Here is a 17474-nt window from a genome sequence, read left to right on the forward strand (position 1 = left end):
AACGAGAAGGAGTTTACTTCCCACATCTTGTGTTTATATGTGTCTTATGTCCAGCATTCATCAATGGCGAGAGCAAGGGGGAAAGGATAAGACCAATGTGTAAGTCTGTCTGTGCCCATGCACGGCACCCACATCGGTAATTCTCTACTGTGCATTTACAGCCAGTTCTCGGGTGCCCCTACACCCAGCCCCTGCCACTTTTGAAATACCTCCATTGTTTCGTACTATCTCTCTGTGCTCTTTTCACCAAGACGAATCACTTCTCCCCAACTGCTACAAATTTCATCTGACAAAACACTCATTAAGAATCGTATGCATCAACATGCACTTCGCATCTCTCGTTATTTGGTTCTCATGGATCTCTTTCATACGATAAAAGTTCACAGCAACTTGACTTGTAAAAGACAATCGCGTTCCTGTTCATTGTCCCAATTCAATATACATTTCAATGCAGTTTAGGCAACAGACTCAAATTATTCTTTGAGATTTTATTATAGCGTCGATGCATATAAACAGACCATTGGACAGCTGTGATCATCCAAAGATAGCACAATTGAAAATCGCTGACAACAACGACGAGAGTGGGATTCGAACCCACGCGTGCAGAACACAATGGATTAGCAGTCCATCGCCTTAACCTCTCGGCCACCTCGTCACATAAATCGCGAGCACATTTGACCTTATGAATAAATGAATTGCGTAAATTATGCTGAGCAGCAGATATTTCTACATGGTTTTGGTGAAATGATAAATAGTACAGGACGGTTCCAATAGTATCGTCTTACCTCTGAGTTGTGGGGCAAACAGACTCCCACTGTGACACTCTGCTCACAGTGATCTGAACAAAAATGAAGAAATGACGATGTAACAATGTCTGTTGAAATCTGTGAAGATTTGAAGCCAACGGACTGAAGTGCCCGTGACAGCAGGAGGTGTAAAGTTGTCTGTGAGGAATTGTTTTCCAGACTGGAGGAGAGTGCATAGTGCTCAATGTCATTATTCAGAACACCTTTCTTCCACTCAGATATTTTTGACACGCACTTGTGTACAGGACAGGCAAATTTGAAATCTTAAATAAGGCTAAACTGACAATTGAATTCAACAATGCAAAAACCTTGATCTGTATCATTTCCCTGGCTGTGTGACACCAAGTCACTGTATGATCACAGCAACGCAGTGAGCAAGTGTCAGAAGGAAATTGAGTGCAGTGCCAGAGCGAATGCTGGGAGCAGCATTTGACACACTGGCAAGTGCATTCCCCCGAACAGGAAAACTTCCCAAACAGTGGACTGCGGTGGAAGAATTCAGAAGGGGTTTACATTTTGGAATTTGATGCCAGAGACACAATGGAGATCTGTTATTGAGTCTGTTCAAGATGAAGGTTTTAAAATTTCTACAGATGAAAAACAAAATAAAAGGCTCATGGATTAGTGAAGGCAAAAGTTGCAGTTGCACATTTTTACATCTTTGCAATGAGTAGCTCACCACTTGCCTCACACGGGGTCAGAACCACTGGTGAGGATGATCGTATAATCGCAGTGACCAAACACGGAATCAGAGAAACTCGGTTTCCCAACCGTTAATGTACAACCAGGAATGTGGAGGTAAGCAATAATATGTTGCTCCAGTGCTGCAGGTGACCAGTGTACGGTATCTCTGTGCCAGTATAGTGGGCTGTGCTCTGCCGAAGTTTTAGGTTTGAGCCTCACATGGAGCAGCTTCAATTTGACGTGTTGAGGGGTACGGGTAGAAGGTGATATTGAGCAATGTCACGTTTATGGGAAAGTACCAGTTTTTGTGGATTGAGAAACGACCTTTTCAGGATAATGACACCTTGATCAACAAACATACTGCGAATACTTAAAACGTGAAGAATCATGTGTGGAGGGAGAGCCGAAGGTGATTTTTCGGCAGACGGATAAAGTTTCCCATTTGCACTGCGGTAAATTCTGGGAAAATAGATGTTGATCTGTTTTCATGTTATGTAGTTTGTTGCAAACCCGCAATGTAATAATAAAAAAAAAGACTGATCGCATGGGGCCGTCGGAATATTGTACTCACTTTTAGTCTGAGCATCTTTCAGCTGGAATGGTGTGCTGCAGAGCAGTACAGAGGGTTAAAAATACAAAAAAGACAGAGTAGACTTGGTGGTGGATATAAGAAAGCATGAAATACACCTAACTTCATTTGAATGTGGTCAAATCTTTAAAGTAGGTGTTGCGTCTCCAAGTGACGATTCAATTGCCACTCATTAGGATGTAACTTCTGTCTGCAGTTATTTTAAGACATCAGCCCCATTTACAATGCTTCACCTTGAATAATACGCTATATCTTTCAAATCCAGAAACTTTTTATACTCAATTTTCTTCAGCTGAACGTGTTCATGAAATGTCTTTGTGTCTGAAAACAATCAAATCGAAATTAATCCACACCCACACTTTTCCTTTCTTTCAATGGTAAATTCCTCCTTGTATGTTTGTTCGTGTATTTTTAAAACACGATGAAATCATAAATCTACGTTTTATTTCCAGAAAGTCATTCAGGAATTCAGCGACTTTATTGAGTGGAAGAAACTCTCATCCAATCTTTTCTCAATCATTCACTAATGGTTTTGAAGCTCCAACTAAAGTCGTTGATTCACTTGAAAGACGGAATGTCCCGAATTTAGTCACTTCAAACCACACGTTATGAGAAAATCTCTTTTGTTTGCTTTTAAACTTGAGTGTTTCTGGTCCAGCATTTCCACATGTCGTGAATAAACTCCTTCATTCTGTCCATAATGCGAATGAAATCATTTATATCCTTTCTGATGTTTTTATGTCTCAGTAAACCCCATCCCTGGGCTTCCTAATATCTGGCTATTCGGTAAGCAGTGTCTGTGCCCTTCCTAACCTCTTCACATGTCTTTGTTGGAGAATAAGGACAAGGATTACACACAAGGCTCCCACTGACGGTGACCTAAAGATTTCACAGTTTCAAGATGAACTATTTGCTTTAAATTTGATTTCTCTAAATCTCCATGATCTGAGTGAGTGCCAGCTATTTCTAAAGGTAACTGAAGTTCAAATACATCACAGTAGGGCTCGAGTCATTCCAGTGCAGACTGGTTCTGGACAGTAAATATCATTACCAAAAGCCACCGTGGGTCTGAAATCAACAATTTGCACATAGAAATTGTCGTAGCTATTGTGTATCATATTTCCGTGTTCTTGCCCACTTTGTTTATCACTTCATGTGTCCTTGTATTGAGTTCCACGGAATGATTAATTTGTGAATGTAGACATGCCCTTCACCTCTTATTCGAAACTCCATGGAGCATTGAATAATTGTACTCATATGCTTCCAGAGGACAGTCCTGCCATTACTGGGATGAATCAGTGAACATTCCACACGTATCCTCGAAGGCAAGGATTTCCTTCTACAGATTATGAGATCATTACAGCACTGAAACCCATGCGTGCATTCATCTAAACTAAAACTGACGTTGCAAAACTTTCAGACTAAGATTTTGCAATCTGCTTGCTTTGCTTGTCCTGAAACGTACATTCCACATTATGGTATGTTTGTGAATTCCAGCATTTTCTGAATCGTGTGCAATGACAATTTAAATTTTGCCAGAACACTATCTTTTACTGTTCTCTCTTTCCCTTATGGTTCCCCACTTAATATACTGTATTTTATCAGCATATCTTACCTTTTCAACAATTCAAACAATCTCGCTCCTGATTACCAAATCGAGAGAATATCATAATTTTTTTAATTTATCTGCAGTGCAGCTGTAGGGCGCAGTGATCTAGTGGAAAGGCATTGGTCACGTGAACCAAGTAGCAGTAGCGGGCTTTTGAAATCTGGCTATTCTATCGCAGTCAAATTCAAAATATTCAACATTATCTTTAGCCAAATCATATTGGTAGAAAATAATAAAAAAAAACGAAAGAATCGCCGATGTTGAAATTCAAACAAATACAGAAGTTGCTGGAAAAGTTCAGTATTTCGGACAGATCTGTGGAGGGACAGACCAATGGATCTGAAAGTGGATTCGTGATGGAAGAGCACAGCAGTTCAAGCAGCATCCAAGGAGCAGTTAAATCGACGTTTCGGACAAAAGCCCTTCATCAGGAATAAAGGCAGAGAGCCTGAAGAGTGGAGAGATAAGCTAGAGGAGGGTGGGGATTGGGAGAAAGTAGTATAGAGTACAATTGGGAGGGGGGAGGAGATGAAGGTGATAGGTCGGGGGAACGGGGAGGGTGGAGTGGATAGGTGGAAAATAAGATAGGCAGGTAGGACAAGACAGGACAAGTCACGGGGACAGTGCTGAGCTGGAAGTTTGGGACTGGGGTGAGGTGGGGGAAGGGGAAATTAGGAAATTGTTGAAATACACATTGATGCTCTGGGGCTGAAGTGTTCCGAGGCAGAAGATGTGGCGTTCTTCCTTCAGGCGTCTGGTGGTGACGGAGCGACAGTGAAGGTGGCCCAGGACCTCCATATCCTCGGCAGAGTGGGAGGGAGAGTTGAAATGTTGGGCCACAGGGTAGTCGGGTTGATTGGTGCTGGTGTCCCGGAGATGTTCCCTAAAGCGCTCTGCTCGGAGGCGTCCAGTCTCCCCAATCAGGGGGAGACTGCATCGGGACCAACGGATAAAATAAATGATATTATTGGATGTGCAGGTAAAACTTTGATGGATGTGCAAGGCTCCTTTTGGGTCTTGGATAGAGGTGAGGGAGTATGTGTGGGCGCAGGTTTTGCAGTTCCTGCGGTGGCAGGGCAAGGTGCCAGGATGGGAGGGTGGGTTGTAGGGGCGTGGACCTGACCAGTTAGTCTCGGAGTGAACGGTCTTTGCGGAAGGGGGAAAGGGGTGGTGAGGGAAATATATCCCTGGTAGTGATATCTGTTTGGAGGTGGCAGAAATGTCGGCGGATCATTTGGTTTATGCGACGGTTGGTGCGGTGGAAGGTGAGCACCAGGGGCGTTCTGTCCTTGTTACGGTTGGAGGGGTGGGGTCTGAGTGCGGAGGTGCGAGATGTCGACGAGATGCGTTGGAGGGCATCTTTAACCATGTCTGAAGGGAAATTGCAGTTTCAAAAGAAGGAGGCAATCTGATGTGTTCTGTGGTGGAACTGGTCCTCCTGGGAGCAGATACAGCTGAGGTGGAGGAATTGGGAATGCGGGATGGCATTTTTGCAAGAGGTAGGGTGGGAAGAGTTGTAATCCAGAGAGCTGTGGGTGTCGGTGGGTTTGTAAAATATATCAGTGTCAAATCGGTCGTCATTAATGGAGATGGAGAGGTCAGAGATGGTCCAGGTAAATTTAAGGGCAGGGTGGAATGTGTTGGTGAAGTTGACGAATTGCTCAACCTCCTCGCGGGAGCACGAGGTGGCGCCAAAGCAGTCATCGATGTAGCAGAAGAAGTGGTGCTGGTGTAATGACAGAAGATCGACTGTTCTCCGTAGCCAACAAAGAGACAAGCATGGCTGGAGCCCATACGTGTGCCCATGGCTACCCCTTTGATCTGGAGGAAGTGGGAGGATTCGAAGGAGAAATTGTTAAGGGTGAGGACCAGTTCGGCCAAACGAATGAGAGTGTCGGTGGAAGGATACTGTTGGGGACGTTAGGAGAGGAAGAAACGGAGGGCTTGGAGGCTCTGGTCATGGTGGAAGGAGGTGTAGAGGAATTGGATATCCATGGTGAAGATGAGGCGATGGTGGCCGGGGAAACGGAAGTCTTGGAGGAAGTGGAGAGAGTTGGTTGGTATCTCGAACGTAATTGGGGAGTTCTTGAACTGGGAGGATAGGACGGTTACAAGGCAGGTAGAGGTGAGTTCAGTGAGGCAGGGGCATGCTGAGACAATGGGTCGGCCAGGGTGGTCAGGTATGTGGATCTTGGGAAGGAGGTAGAAACGGGCAGTGAGGTGTTCCCGGATAATGAGGATGAAAGCTGTGTTTCGGAGATCTCCTGATGTTATGAGGTTCTGTATGGTCTGGGAGATGATGGTTTGGTGATGGAGGTGGGTTCATGGTCGAGGGGGCTTGGGAAGAGGTGTCCTCGAGTTGGTGTTTGGCTTCAGCGGTGTAGAGGTCAGTGCGCCAGACTACCACTGCACCCTCTATATCTGCTAGCTTGATGGTGAGATTGGGATTGGAGCAGGGGGATTGGAGGGCTGCGCGTTGTGAGGGTTACAGGTTGGAGTGGGGGAGAGGGTAGACAGGTTGAGGCGGTGAATGTCCCAGTGGCAGTTGGAAATGAAGAGTTCGAGGGCAGGTAATAGGCCAGCGCGGGGTGTCCAGGTGGATGCAGTGTGCTGGAGGTGGGCGAGGGAGTCCTCGGAAGGTGGGCGGGCGTCCTGGTTGTGAAAGTAAGCTCGGAGGTGGAGGCAGCAGAAGAAAGGTTCGAAGTCACAGCGTGTATTAAATTCATTGATGCATGGACGGAGGGGGATGAAGGTGATTCCTTTTCTGAGGACTGATCGTTCGTCCTCAGTGAGGGGAAGGTCTGGATGGATGGATCACAGTTAACATTTCAGATCAATGCGCCGTCACCGAACCTCTCTGCAGTCAGCCCTGCCTCACCTGAGGACCACACTCTCTCAGAATTGGGGTGCCGGAAGTCAAAGAGCGATGATGTCAGGGGCGGAAGGATGTCACGTGTGATGCATGAGGAATTGTGAGGGGCGGAAGTGGTTTTGGGAATGGCCATGATGGGGGGCGGAAGTGACATCATCAATCAGCGTGGGGGGTTGCTGCTGCACCAGCCACATTGCTAATGGCGTCTGAGCAGTTTCAGAGGCCGGGGATTCTTCCTAAATGTTTGAGGAGTGCTTGTTATGGACGTGGGCTGATAAAGGTTTGTCGTACTTACAGTTTTTGATATTGGAGATGAGGTTGAAATACTGTTTGTTGAGAGTATGAATTCTCCTGACGATGTAGTACAGAGTGGGTCCTTTGCAATTCTGAGAGAGTGTGGTCCTCAGCTGAGGCAGGGCTGACTGTAGAGAGGTTTGGTGACGGCACATTGATCTGAAACTTTAACTGTGATCCATCCATCCAGACCTTCCCCTCACTGAGGACGAACGATCTGTCCTCAGCATAGCTATCACCTTCATCCCCCTCAGTCCATGCACCAAAGAATTTAATACACGCTGTGACGTCGACCCTTTCTTCTGCTGCCTCCACCTCCGAGCTTACTTTCACAATCAGGACTCCCGCCCATCTTCCGAGGACTCCTTCGCCCACCTCCAACACACTGCATCCACCTGGACACCCCGCGCTGGCCCATTACCTGCCCTCGAACTCTTCATTTCCAACTGCCACTGGGACATTCACCGCCTCAACCTGTCTACCCCCTCCCCCACTCCAACCTGTTACCCTCCCAACGCGCAACCCTCCAAACCCCCTGCTCCAATCCCAATCTCACCATCAAGCTAGCAGATATAGGGGGTGCAGTGGTAGTCTGGCGCACTGACCTCTACACCGCTGAAGCCAAATACCATCTCGAGGATAACTCTTCCAATCGCCAGATGCTGCCAGACCTGCTGAGGTTTTACAGCAATTTCTCTTTTTGTTTGAGATTGGCAGATGTTGTGCAAGGTTATGAGAACAATGCGTTCTAGAGGCAAACAGGCAGCAAGCACCTGGCAGTGTGAAATAAAAGTGGAATAATGAATGAGTCGGCAGTGTGATGCTGGAGAAGCACAGCAGGTCAGGCAGCATCCGAGGAGCAGGAGAATCGACATTTCGGGCATAAGCCCTTCATCAGGAATAAGGCATGTGCGACTTCCTGAGGTACACTGCTGAAGCCAGGCGCCACCTCACTGACACCTCGTCCTACTGCGCCCGATTACAGCCAAACCTCCCATCATCTCCCAGACAATCACAATCTTATCACCTCTGGGGAATCTCCCATTCACTGCCTCCAACCTCATTGTCCATGAACCCCCCACTGCCCGATTCTACCTCCTTCCTAAGACCTGTTGTCTCAGCCTGCGCCTGTCCGACATGATTAATCTCTTCCTACCTCAAAACCTTCATGTCTCCCCAGTCCAGGAAATTCACACCTACGTTTGTGATACCAGCTGTGCACTTCATCTCCTCCAAGGGTTTTATTTTTCTCCGGCCCCCGACGCGTCATCTTCACCTTAGACATCCAGTCCCTGTACTCATCCATTTGCCATGATGAAAGTCTCCAATCCCTCTGTTTCTTCATCTCACCCCATCCCAACTAGTACCCTTCCATCGACACCCTCATCCACCTGGCTGAACTGGTCCTCACCCTCAACAACTTTTCCGTCCAATCCTCTCACGTCCTCCAAACCAAAGGGATAACCATGGGCACCCGCATGTGACGTAGCTATGTCTGCCTGCTTGTCAGATATCGGGAATTGTCCATCTTTCGCAGTTACACTGGCACCGCTCTCCACTTGTGCCTCCACTACATTGATAAATGCATTGGCGCCACTTCGTGCTCCCACGAGGAGGTTGAACAGTTCAACAAAGTTACCAGTATGTTTCACCTCGATCTCAACTTTACCTGGATCATCTTAGCAACTTCCCTCCCCTTCATGGACTTGTCCATCACCTTCTCCAGCGAATCACTAATGACAGACATATACTACAACCCCACTAACTCCCACAGCTATCAATACTACACCTCCTCCCACCGCACCTCGTGTAAAAATGTAATCCCTTATTCCCAATTCCTCTGCCTCCACCACATCTTTTCCCAGGATGACCAATTCCACCTCAGAAAGTCCCAGTTGTTCTCCTTCATCCATAATCGCAAATTCCCTTCCCACGTGGTTGACGATGCCCTACAGTGCATCTCATCCACATCACTCACCACCACCCTTCAACCCCACCCCTCCTGCAACAAGAACAGAAACCCTTGGTCCTCAACTTTCACCCCACCAACCCCCGCATAAAACACATCAGACTCCACCACTTCTGCCATCTCTAAACACACCCAACCATCATATATATACTTCCCTCCTCACCGCTATCAGCATTCTGAAAAGGCCATTCCCTCCACGAAACCCTCGTCAGGTCTACAACCCAGAATAAGCCCACACCCCACTGCTGGAATCTTTTCCTACCACCACAGGAAGGGTAACACCAGCGCCCACACCACTTCACTCATCTCCGTCCAAGGCCCCAAGGGATCCTTCCACATCCGTTAGACATTCACCTATACCGCTTGCAATGTCATCTACTGCATCCGTTGCACCCAGTGTTCTCTCCTCTGCATCAGGGAGACAGGATACCTTGCAGATCATTTCAGAGAACATCTCTGGGACACTCGCAGCCACCAATTTCACCATCCCGTGATTGAACACTTCAACTCCTCACCCCATTGCGTCTACGACGTAAAGGTCCTGGGCCGCGTTCACCACCAAACCACAACCACCCAATGCCTGGTGGAGGAACGCCAAATATTCCGCCTTGGGACTCTGTCACCGCACAGGATAAGTATCAATTTGAACAGTTTCCTCATTTCCCTTTCCCCAAGTTCCAAGACTCAAACTTGGAACCGCCCTCTGGACCCATTCCATCTCTGCTCCTTCTGAACTATCATCTTCTCCCTCATCTTCATCCAACTATTGCTTTCCCAGCTACCTCCCCCCAACCCAAAACCTCCACCATTTATCTCTCATTCCCGACTCACAAGCATTATTCCTGTTGAAGGGCTTATGACTAAAACGTGGATTCTCCTGTTTCTCGGATGCTGACTGACCTGCTGTGCTTTTCCAGCACCACACTCCCGACTCTGATCTCCAGCATCTGCAGTCCCAACTTTCTCCTAGGAATAATCAATGAACTCGGAGTGAAGATTTCCCGGATTGCAGTGATCACAGTGGGACTGAGATTTGCATTTATTTTGGGTGAGGGCAGGCTGGATCTGAGACGAGCGCTTAACACCTAAACAACGGGAATGGTATCCGATAGCGAAGTTAGGGCGGGCTGAAGTGAAGTGGAAAATTCTGTCAGACGGTGGATCAGTACAACTGCATCATATCAACCAAACTGGAAAAGACATGCAGAAGGAGCAAATCAACTTCAGTGCAGGCACAATAACAGGTAAAGTGGAAAGAAGACAATACAATACAATGAGATGGAATGGACTTGTTTATGAGAACGGATTAAATATTTAAGCTATTTTACATACAGACTGTCGTCACATTGGAAAAAGGAACTTACAGCAGTGTAACGGTGATATTTGCCTGCGACATCACAATTCCAAGTGACATTGACATATTATCTTCTACTGCAGCATGGCCAAGTGAAAGCATGATCGCCCCATCAATCAGAATTCAATACTTCAAAGCTCTCCTCTGTGCTGCACCTGTAGTCAGATCCCAATCGCTTCACAATCTATCTTTTTCTGCTTCCTGCCTCACGTAAACACTTGAAACCTGATCAAATCTCTAGTTTCTGCTTTAACCCATATTTTGTAACTCCCGAGCTGACGCAGGTACGAGTGACCAATTGGCCTTTTGGAGCGCTCTCACTGTGGTATGATCTGAATGATAAAGTGCACTGTATCTGGTCCGCAGGACACTGCAGAAATTATCCCAGCCCAGCGCACTGAGCTGCCTCCATTGATAGAGCTGTCTCCATTGGTAGAGTACCACAGTCACAGCGAACATCTTTTGATGTCATCCTCGAAGGTACTTGCTACAAAAAAGCAAAAGACGGCTGGAAACTGCTGTCGTCAGTGCGATACACAGAGGCCCAGCGGGAGCCTAGTGGCCCATAAACCAGAAATCAATGGATAAAATATTCTTCTTTTTAGAAGAATCCAATTCAAACCATCAAGATAACACTTCCTGGGGAGAAAATGGATGTGGGAGAGCAGACAGTCTCAACTGGTTCCAACATTTACAATCTTGGTCCGTGTGACAACAGAAGCAGAAACCTGGGACTGTTTATCTTGCTTCTGAAAAACAGGTCAGTAATTTTTGAAGAACATAGATATTTCTTACTGGTGTTCATGAAAAGATCAAGAGCAGAGTTTGGTTCTCTGAGTATGGTCTGACTTCTGGGTTATGGACTGTGATATTCTGCTCACATGATCTGAACACATACAAAGAAATGATTCAATGACAAGATCTGCTGAATCGGATTCCGTGAAGAACAGAAGCCGATGTAATGATAAGAGCCATAAGAGTGGGAATGCACCAAATTATTTTCCAGACTCGAGGAGAGTGCACAGTGCTGTTTCCAGGAGTCAATATCTGTACAAGTAGACTGAAACAGCGTTGGGTGTTATTGTACTGCATCTTTTGTATAATGGTGCAAAAGCACGGAACTTTTGTACAGAGGGGATAACTTCAAAATCCCCAAAGAGGCAAAACACACAAATGAGGTAAAACCAAAGTAACCACACAATTTGGTGTTACATCATGCGGTAAACTTCCCTGCCCACATTTCGTTCAAAATCGCTCTCTGTCTAATTCCTAAGACTGATATTCGAATAATGGATGACCTATGTCAATAAAAACTGCTCTGATCTCACAACTTCAGCATTTCATACGCCCCCTTATGTATGTCTGGCAATAGTAATTCCTCCCTCACTGTGTTACTCCAGCACACGTAGAGAACAAATAACTATAAGAACAACAGTCAAGTATGTGACTGGGATTTGACCCGATTCTGTTGCAACCAATCCTTTCAGCTGTAATTGAAATTGCTTCCACCTTTCCTGTGTCCGTAATAAGATTGCATATCTTAGAAGTGAGTCTTTCTTGCATTGAATTGTACTCAGCATCCTTTCTCAGGTTGAAATTTACTGGGATATAAAGACATGATGAATGAACCACTGAACCACAACACTGTGGGATCTTTGGTGGTGATGTGCTGCCTCACTGGTACCTCAGTCACTCACCCTGCTTCATTTCCCTGAACCGTCTGGTTCTGAAATTACAGCTAATGCACACACGGTGAAACTGACATGAACGTGTGATGATTGAAGCATCAAGTTCACGAAAAGGATACAAAAGTGATACAAAAATGTTAAAAATAGACTACATTGAAAAATGTGTTTCCGTTGGTTTCTGCATTGTTTACAGACAGTGTTACCATGCTGTCGCAGGGCTTTTCCTTCGATTAGCTTCAATCGGCACAGAATTCGAATCAATTAAACTTCAACAACTTTCTTCTGAAAGTTAATATAGGTAACATGAAACATTTTCCATTAATCAATAAGCTTCACCATTCCTGCATCCAAGAACACGTTGCACAGTTTCCATGAATATTGAAAATATAAGAATGGTATGCAAGAATAAATTCAATTACAGTTGAAATTGGAAAGTAGGAAGAATGCACAAAAAGTCACATTCCAACATTGGCTTAACCAATGCCCTGTACAGCCTCAACATCATCTCCCAACCCCTGTACTCAATACTCTGACCAATAAAGGAAAGCATACCAAACACCTTCTTCACTCTCCTATCTACCTGCGACTCCACTTTCAAGGAGCTATGAACCTGCAATCTAAGGTCTCTTTGTTCAGCAACACACGCTAGGACCTTACCATTAAGTGTATAAGTCCTTCTAAGGTTTGCTTTCTCAAAATGCAGCAGCTCGCATGTATCTGAATTAAACTCCATCACTTCATACCTTTTCTTTAATCATGTTTTGTTAGCATGTCAGAATGCCCAATTGTGTTAATCAGAATTACCTCACTCCAGCTATACAATAAACCAATAGTGTTAGTTCCCATTGTCTTCTACTTCTGCCACTGTTTTTTCCTAATTCTCCTTAATATTATTCAACTGTCACTATTAGGTATTATACTGCCACCTGTGCTACAATGATCTTCCATCTCAGACTAATCTGTCATGATTCGATATTTAGCTACCCCATATATCACAATGTTTTCCATTCCCAAGCTGACTCTACTAACTACTGATTAGATATTTAATGTCATATCCTGCTACAAATGTGTGAAGCAGGCTGACTTTACTATGAATTTATTATTTAAAGTCAGGTCCTAAGTATTTCTTGTCACGACTTGTCCCAACCTGCCATGATGGTAGTTAGTAGGCGAGTCTGACTTTACTAATTGTTATTATCTCAGTCTGCCATAGTAAACTTTCAGTCCAGTCTGACTTTGCTATTTGGTGTAGGAGCATTCCACTATTCTTATCCCATCCTGCCACAATGGCCCCATCCTCCCCAGTAAACTTTTGACGAGTGTAGCATTCGCGGACCTTTGTAACAGATCGCCAGTAGTTTCCATGCCTTTACTCTTCCCATGCTTTCATTCTCTGCATTTTCTGTACAGTGTTCGAATTTTTAATCAGACATCTGCTTATCTTCACTCCCCTTTCCAGTACCTGGTCTTTATCCCAAGTATTCGTCGAGATACTCCTGAAATATTTTGATGACTCATAGTTTTACTACACGTTCAAACAGTGAATTCCAAACAAACAATACTCTCAGAGTGAAAACGTTCTTCCTATATCTCGTCTGAACATCCTCTCGCTTGCGTTTAATGGAGATACATGGTTGTTAACTCTTCCCATAAGAAGTTTATTCATATCACACATACTGATCCCCTTAATGTGCACCTTAATCCCTTCCTCACTCAGCCTTCTCCGCTCTCAGATTACGAGCCTGAGCTGAGCTCATCTATCTTCGCCATGGCGATAGTGTCATGCTGGAAAAGTACAGCAGATCAGGCAGCATCCGAGGAGCAGGAGAATCGACGTTTCTGGCATAAGTCTTTCATCAGGAATGAGTTTTGTGAGTGGGGACTGAGAGATAAATGGGAGGGGGTTGGAGTTGGCTGCAAGGTAGCTGGGAAAGCGAATGGTGGATGGAGGCGAGGAGAATGTGGGCGGCACGGTGGCACAGTGGTTAGCACTGCTGCCTCACAGCGCCTGAGACCCGGGTTCAATTCCCGCCTCAGGCGACTGACTGTGTGGAGTTTGCACGTTCTCCCCGTGTCTGCGTGGGTTTCCTCCGGGTGCTCCGGTTTCCTCCCACAGTCACAAAGATGTGCAGGGTCAGGTGAATTGGCCATGCTAAATTGCCCGTAGTGTTAGGTAAGGGGTAAATGTAGGGGTATGGGTGGGTTTCGCTTCGGCGGGTCGGTGTGGACTTGTTGGCCCGAAGGGCCTGTTTCCACACTGTAATGTAATGTATGTAATGTACTGTAATGTAAAAAAATGTGATAAGTCAGAGGGAGAGAGATGAATGGGTCCGGAGGGTGGTGCTGAGTTGGATGTTTCAGACTGTGATAATGTGGGAGGAGGGGAAATGAGTAAGCCGTTGAAATCCACATTTATCCCGTGTGGTTTCAGGGTTCCAAGGCAGAATATGAGGCGTTCATCTTCCAGGCTCAGGTGGTAACGGTTTGGTGGTGGCTTATGCCCGAAACGTCGATTGTCCTGCTCTGCAATTGACATGACAGGAGAGATGTGAAAACCAAAGACTTAAAAAAGGACAAAAACGTATAGATTCAGAGTTAATAGAATTAGACACAGTGCATACAGAAACCATTTGGTCAGTTGAGTCTGCACTGTGCCGTGCAAGAGATTCACCCTCCCCCTCTCTATCTTTCTAAACCCGCATTTATGATCTACTTACAAAAAAATGGAAATTCCTCCAAAAGCTCAGCGAGTCAGGCAGCTTCAGGTGGAGAGAAATCAGAGTTAGCATTGCGAATTAAAAACAGTTCCGAGGAAGAGTCTGTTGACCCGAAATGGTCATTCTGTTTTCCTCCAGCTGCAATTCTGACTTTTGACTCTGATTTACAACACTTACAGTCCATTCAGACTTTGTTTGCCATTTACCTGAATTGCACACCTTTGCACTTTGGGAAGGAATCGGAGCAGCCAGAGGAAACTCACACGGGAGAGAGAGAAAAGGAGTGTGCAAATTCCACACAGTGAGTCACACAAGTCTGGAATCGAAGGCGGGTTTCTGGCGCTGAGAGGCGCAGTTCTACCCACTGAGCCCTCAAAATATGCAAGCGCCCATCCTGGAAGAGAATTGAACCCGGTCTCACGCAAAGACGGGCAGTGGTAATTTTCAGGAATTGTATGCAAAAAGGCGCCTATGTTAATACTGGAAATTAACATTCGTTTAACTATCCAAGCTCTTTTTTTTAAATTTCTTGGCCTATAGCCCTGTATGTCTTGGCATCACAAATTCACATCTGAATGCTTCTAGAAGTTATGAGGATTTCTGCCTCTCCAAGATTTGCATCCATTGATTCCAAATTTAAAACAACCGCTGTTTCAAAACATTTGTAGGCACATTCACTGAAATCTTTCCTCTTATATTCTTAAATGGATGCCACCCTACCCCTCCCCCCATGATCGATCTCACCATCAAAGAGAAACGTTTATTTCAGTCTACGCCATCCATATTCCTTATTATTTTGTACGTCTCAATCATTTTTGCTACCAATTTCTTCTGTTTGAAGAAAAACGCCTTCAGTTTATCCAATTTCTCTTCATAACTGAAACTCTTCTACCAAGAGAATACCCTAGTAAATCTCTCCTACATCATTTCCAGTGCTATCATATCCGTGCTATCATGCAAATTGCAGAACGGCACATAATAGACAAGATAGAGCTAAGATACATTTAAGATAGAGGGTGATGGGGTCCGGATTGCACCTCCTGAGGGGGTGTGGGGGGAGCTATCATGCCACCGTGGGGGGCACCGTGGCACAGTGGTTTGCACTGCTGCCTCACAGCGCCAGAGAACCGGGTTCAATTCCCGCCTCAGTCGACTGACTGTGTTGAGTTTGCACGTTCTCCCCGTGTCTGCATGGGTTTGCTCCGGATGCTCCGATTTCCTCCCACAGTCCAAAGATGTGCAGGTCAGGTGAATTGGCTATGCTAAATTGCCCCTCGTGTTAGGTAAGGGGTACATGTAGGGGTATGGGTGGGTTGCGCTTCGGCGGGGCGGTGTCGACTTGTTGGGCCGAAAGGCCTGTTTCCACACTGTAAGTAATCTAATCTAATCTGAAGGACCTGAATTCCCAGATCTCTCTGCTAATCAACTTTACCCAAAGATCTTCCGTTTACTTGGCTCGAGAATTAGACTTCCCAAAATGAATCACTGCACATTCACCTGGACCCAATTCCACCTGCCACTTCTCCACTCAACTCTCCTGTCTACCTACATTCTCCTTCATCCTTTGACGGTCCGCTATGCTGTCTGCAACTCCAACAATCTTCGTGTCATCTGCAAATGCAAAGACGATATTTGGGCCAGCAACCCTTGGAGACTGGAGCGTGGCAGCTGCTGGTAATTAGATTTGATGAATAAAATCTGGAATATAAACCCGCTCAGAGGAAGAGTGACTAAACGTTCTAATTTGCTGGAAACCCATTCATTTATGTCCCTTCAAAAGGGAAATCTGCCGTCATTAACGAGACCTGCCAACATATAACTCCAGACCCACAATAGTACGGTTCACCCATAAATTCCCTCTGACTCAGTTCAAGGAGAGTTAAGGATGAACAACAAATGCTGTTCAGACTATGATAGCCACACTGCTTGGGAGAATAAGGAAGGGTAAAAAAGATACATGGATGACAGGGAAAAAATCGGAGTCGTCTCAGCGTGGACTCAAATTCAACCGATTATCCAAACTAAATAGACAAAAGGATACCCTCGCTGCCATGAAGTAAGGTCTATGGGGGCGGGGTCTGTAGGAAGGGATTACATTACCGCTGAAATGTAAACTCACTTGCTCAGTCACAATGTGGATAGGTCATTCACCACTCCCATATTTGAGAAGGAATCAGTCAGGAGACCAACCTACAGAGTTGCCATTATGTTTACAAATGATAGCAAGGGTCCGATTCTGTTGTTATTACAGGTTTTAATCTCATCCAGCAATGAACCATGTTTGGATGCCTTTTTCCAATGGAGTACCACTGTTTCCTTAATTAGATCAATAATTCAATCTTAGTTGTCGTAGAAGTTTACAGATGATGCAACAATTGTTCATGTAGTTGACTGTGATGAATAATATCAGGGATCGCAGGGATGAGGTGGAAGGGAAAAACGGCGAATGGAATTGAATTCAGACCAATAAGTGGTAATGCATTTGGGGAGTTGAAACAATAACAGTGAGGATTCTGAGTGGTGTACAGGAACAAAGAGATCTTGGAGTGGACATTCAGAGATCTCTGAAGATTGTTGGACAGGGAGATCAGTTGTTGGAGAGGGTTTTTGGATATTTTCTATTGTTGACCACAGGCTGAGGATGATATTCAATCTTTAGCAACCGCCAGTTTAGGAAGCAACTAAAGAAATGATAAGAAGTCTGGTAAATGCAATAATCAACATTTTTAAAAATTGTACGATACAAGATGGAAGGCTGAAGTACAGCTCTTTGCCCATCAAGACCACTTCACCACTCAATGAATTTCCCACTGATTCCTCTACAAGTCATGCTGGTATGTGTCTTGGAGGGTAATTTGTAAATGGTGGCGTTTCAGGCATCTTCACCCTTGT

At 45.4% G+C, this 17474-nt stretch overlaps 1 non-coding gene across 1 annotated transcript; it reads right to left on the minus strand.

Annotated features, from left to right (window-relative positions):
• Window positions 1–573: 573 nt before the first annotated feature.
• Window positions 574–655, minus strand: trnas-gcu (transfer RNA serine (anticodon GCU)). The gene has a single exon. It is a non-coding gene; the product is annotated as a tRNA-Ser (tRNA).
• Window positions 656–17474: the final 16819 nt, after the last annotated feature.

The sequence above is a fragment of the Chiloscyllium plagiosum genome, unplaced genomic scaffold (genome assembly GCF_037043375.1).
Source record: "Chiloscyllium plagiosum isolate Xiang-an unplaced genomic scaffold, Cpla_swu_hap1 HiC_scaffold_82, whole genome shotgun sequence".
Classification (NCBI taxonomy): domain Eukaryota; kingdom Metazoa; phylum Chordata; class Chondrichthyes; order Orectolobiformes; family Hemiscylliidae; genus Chiloscyllium; species Chiloscyllium plagiosum.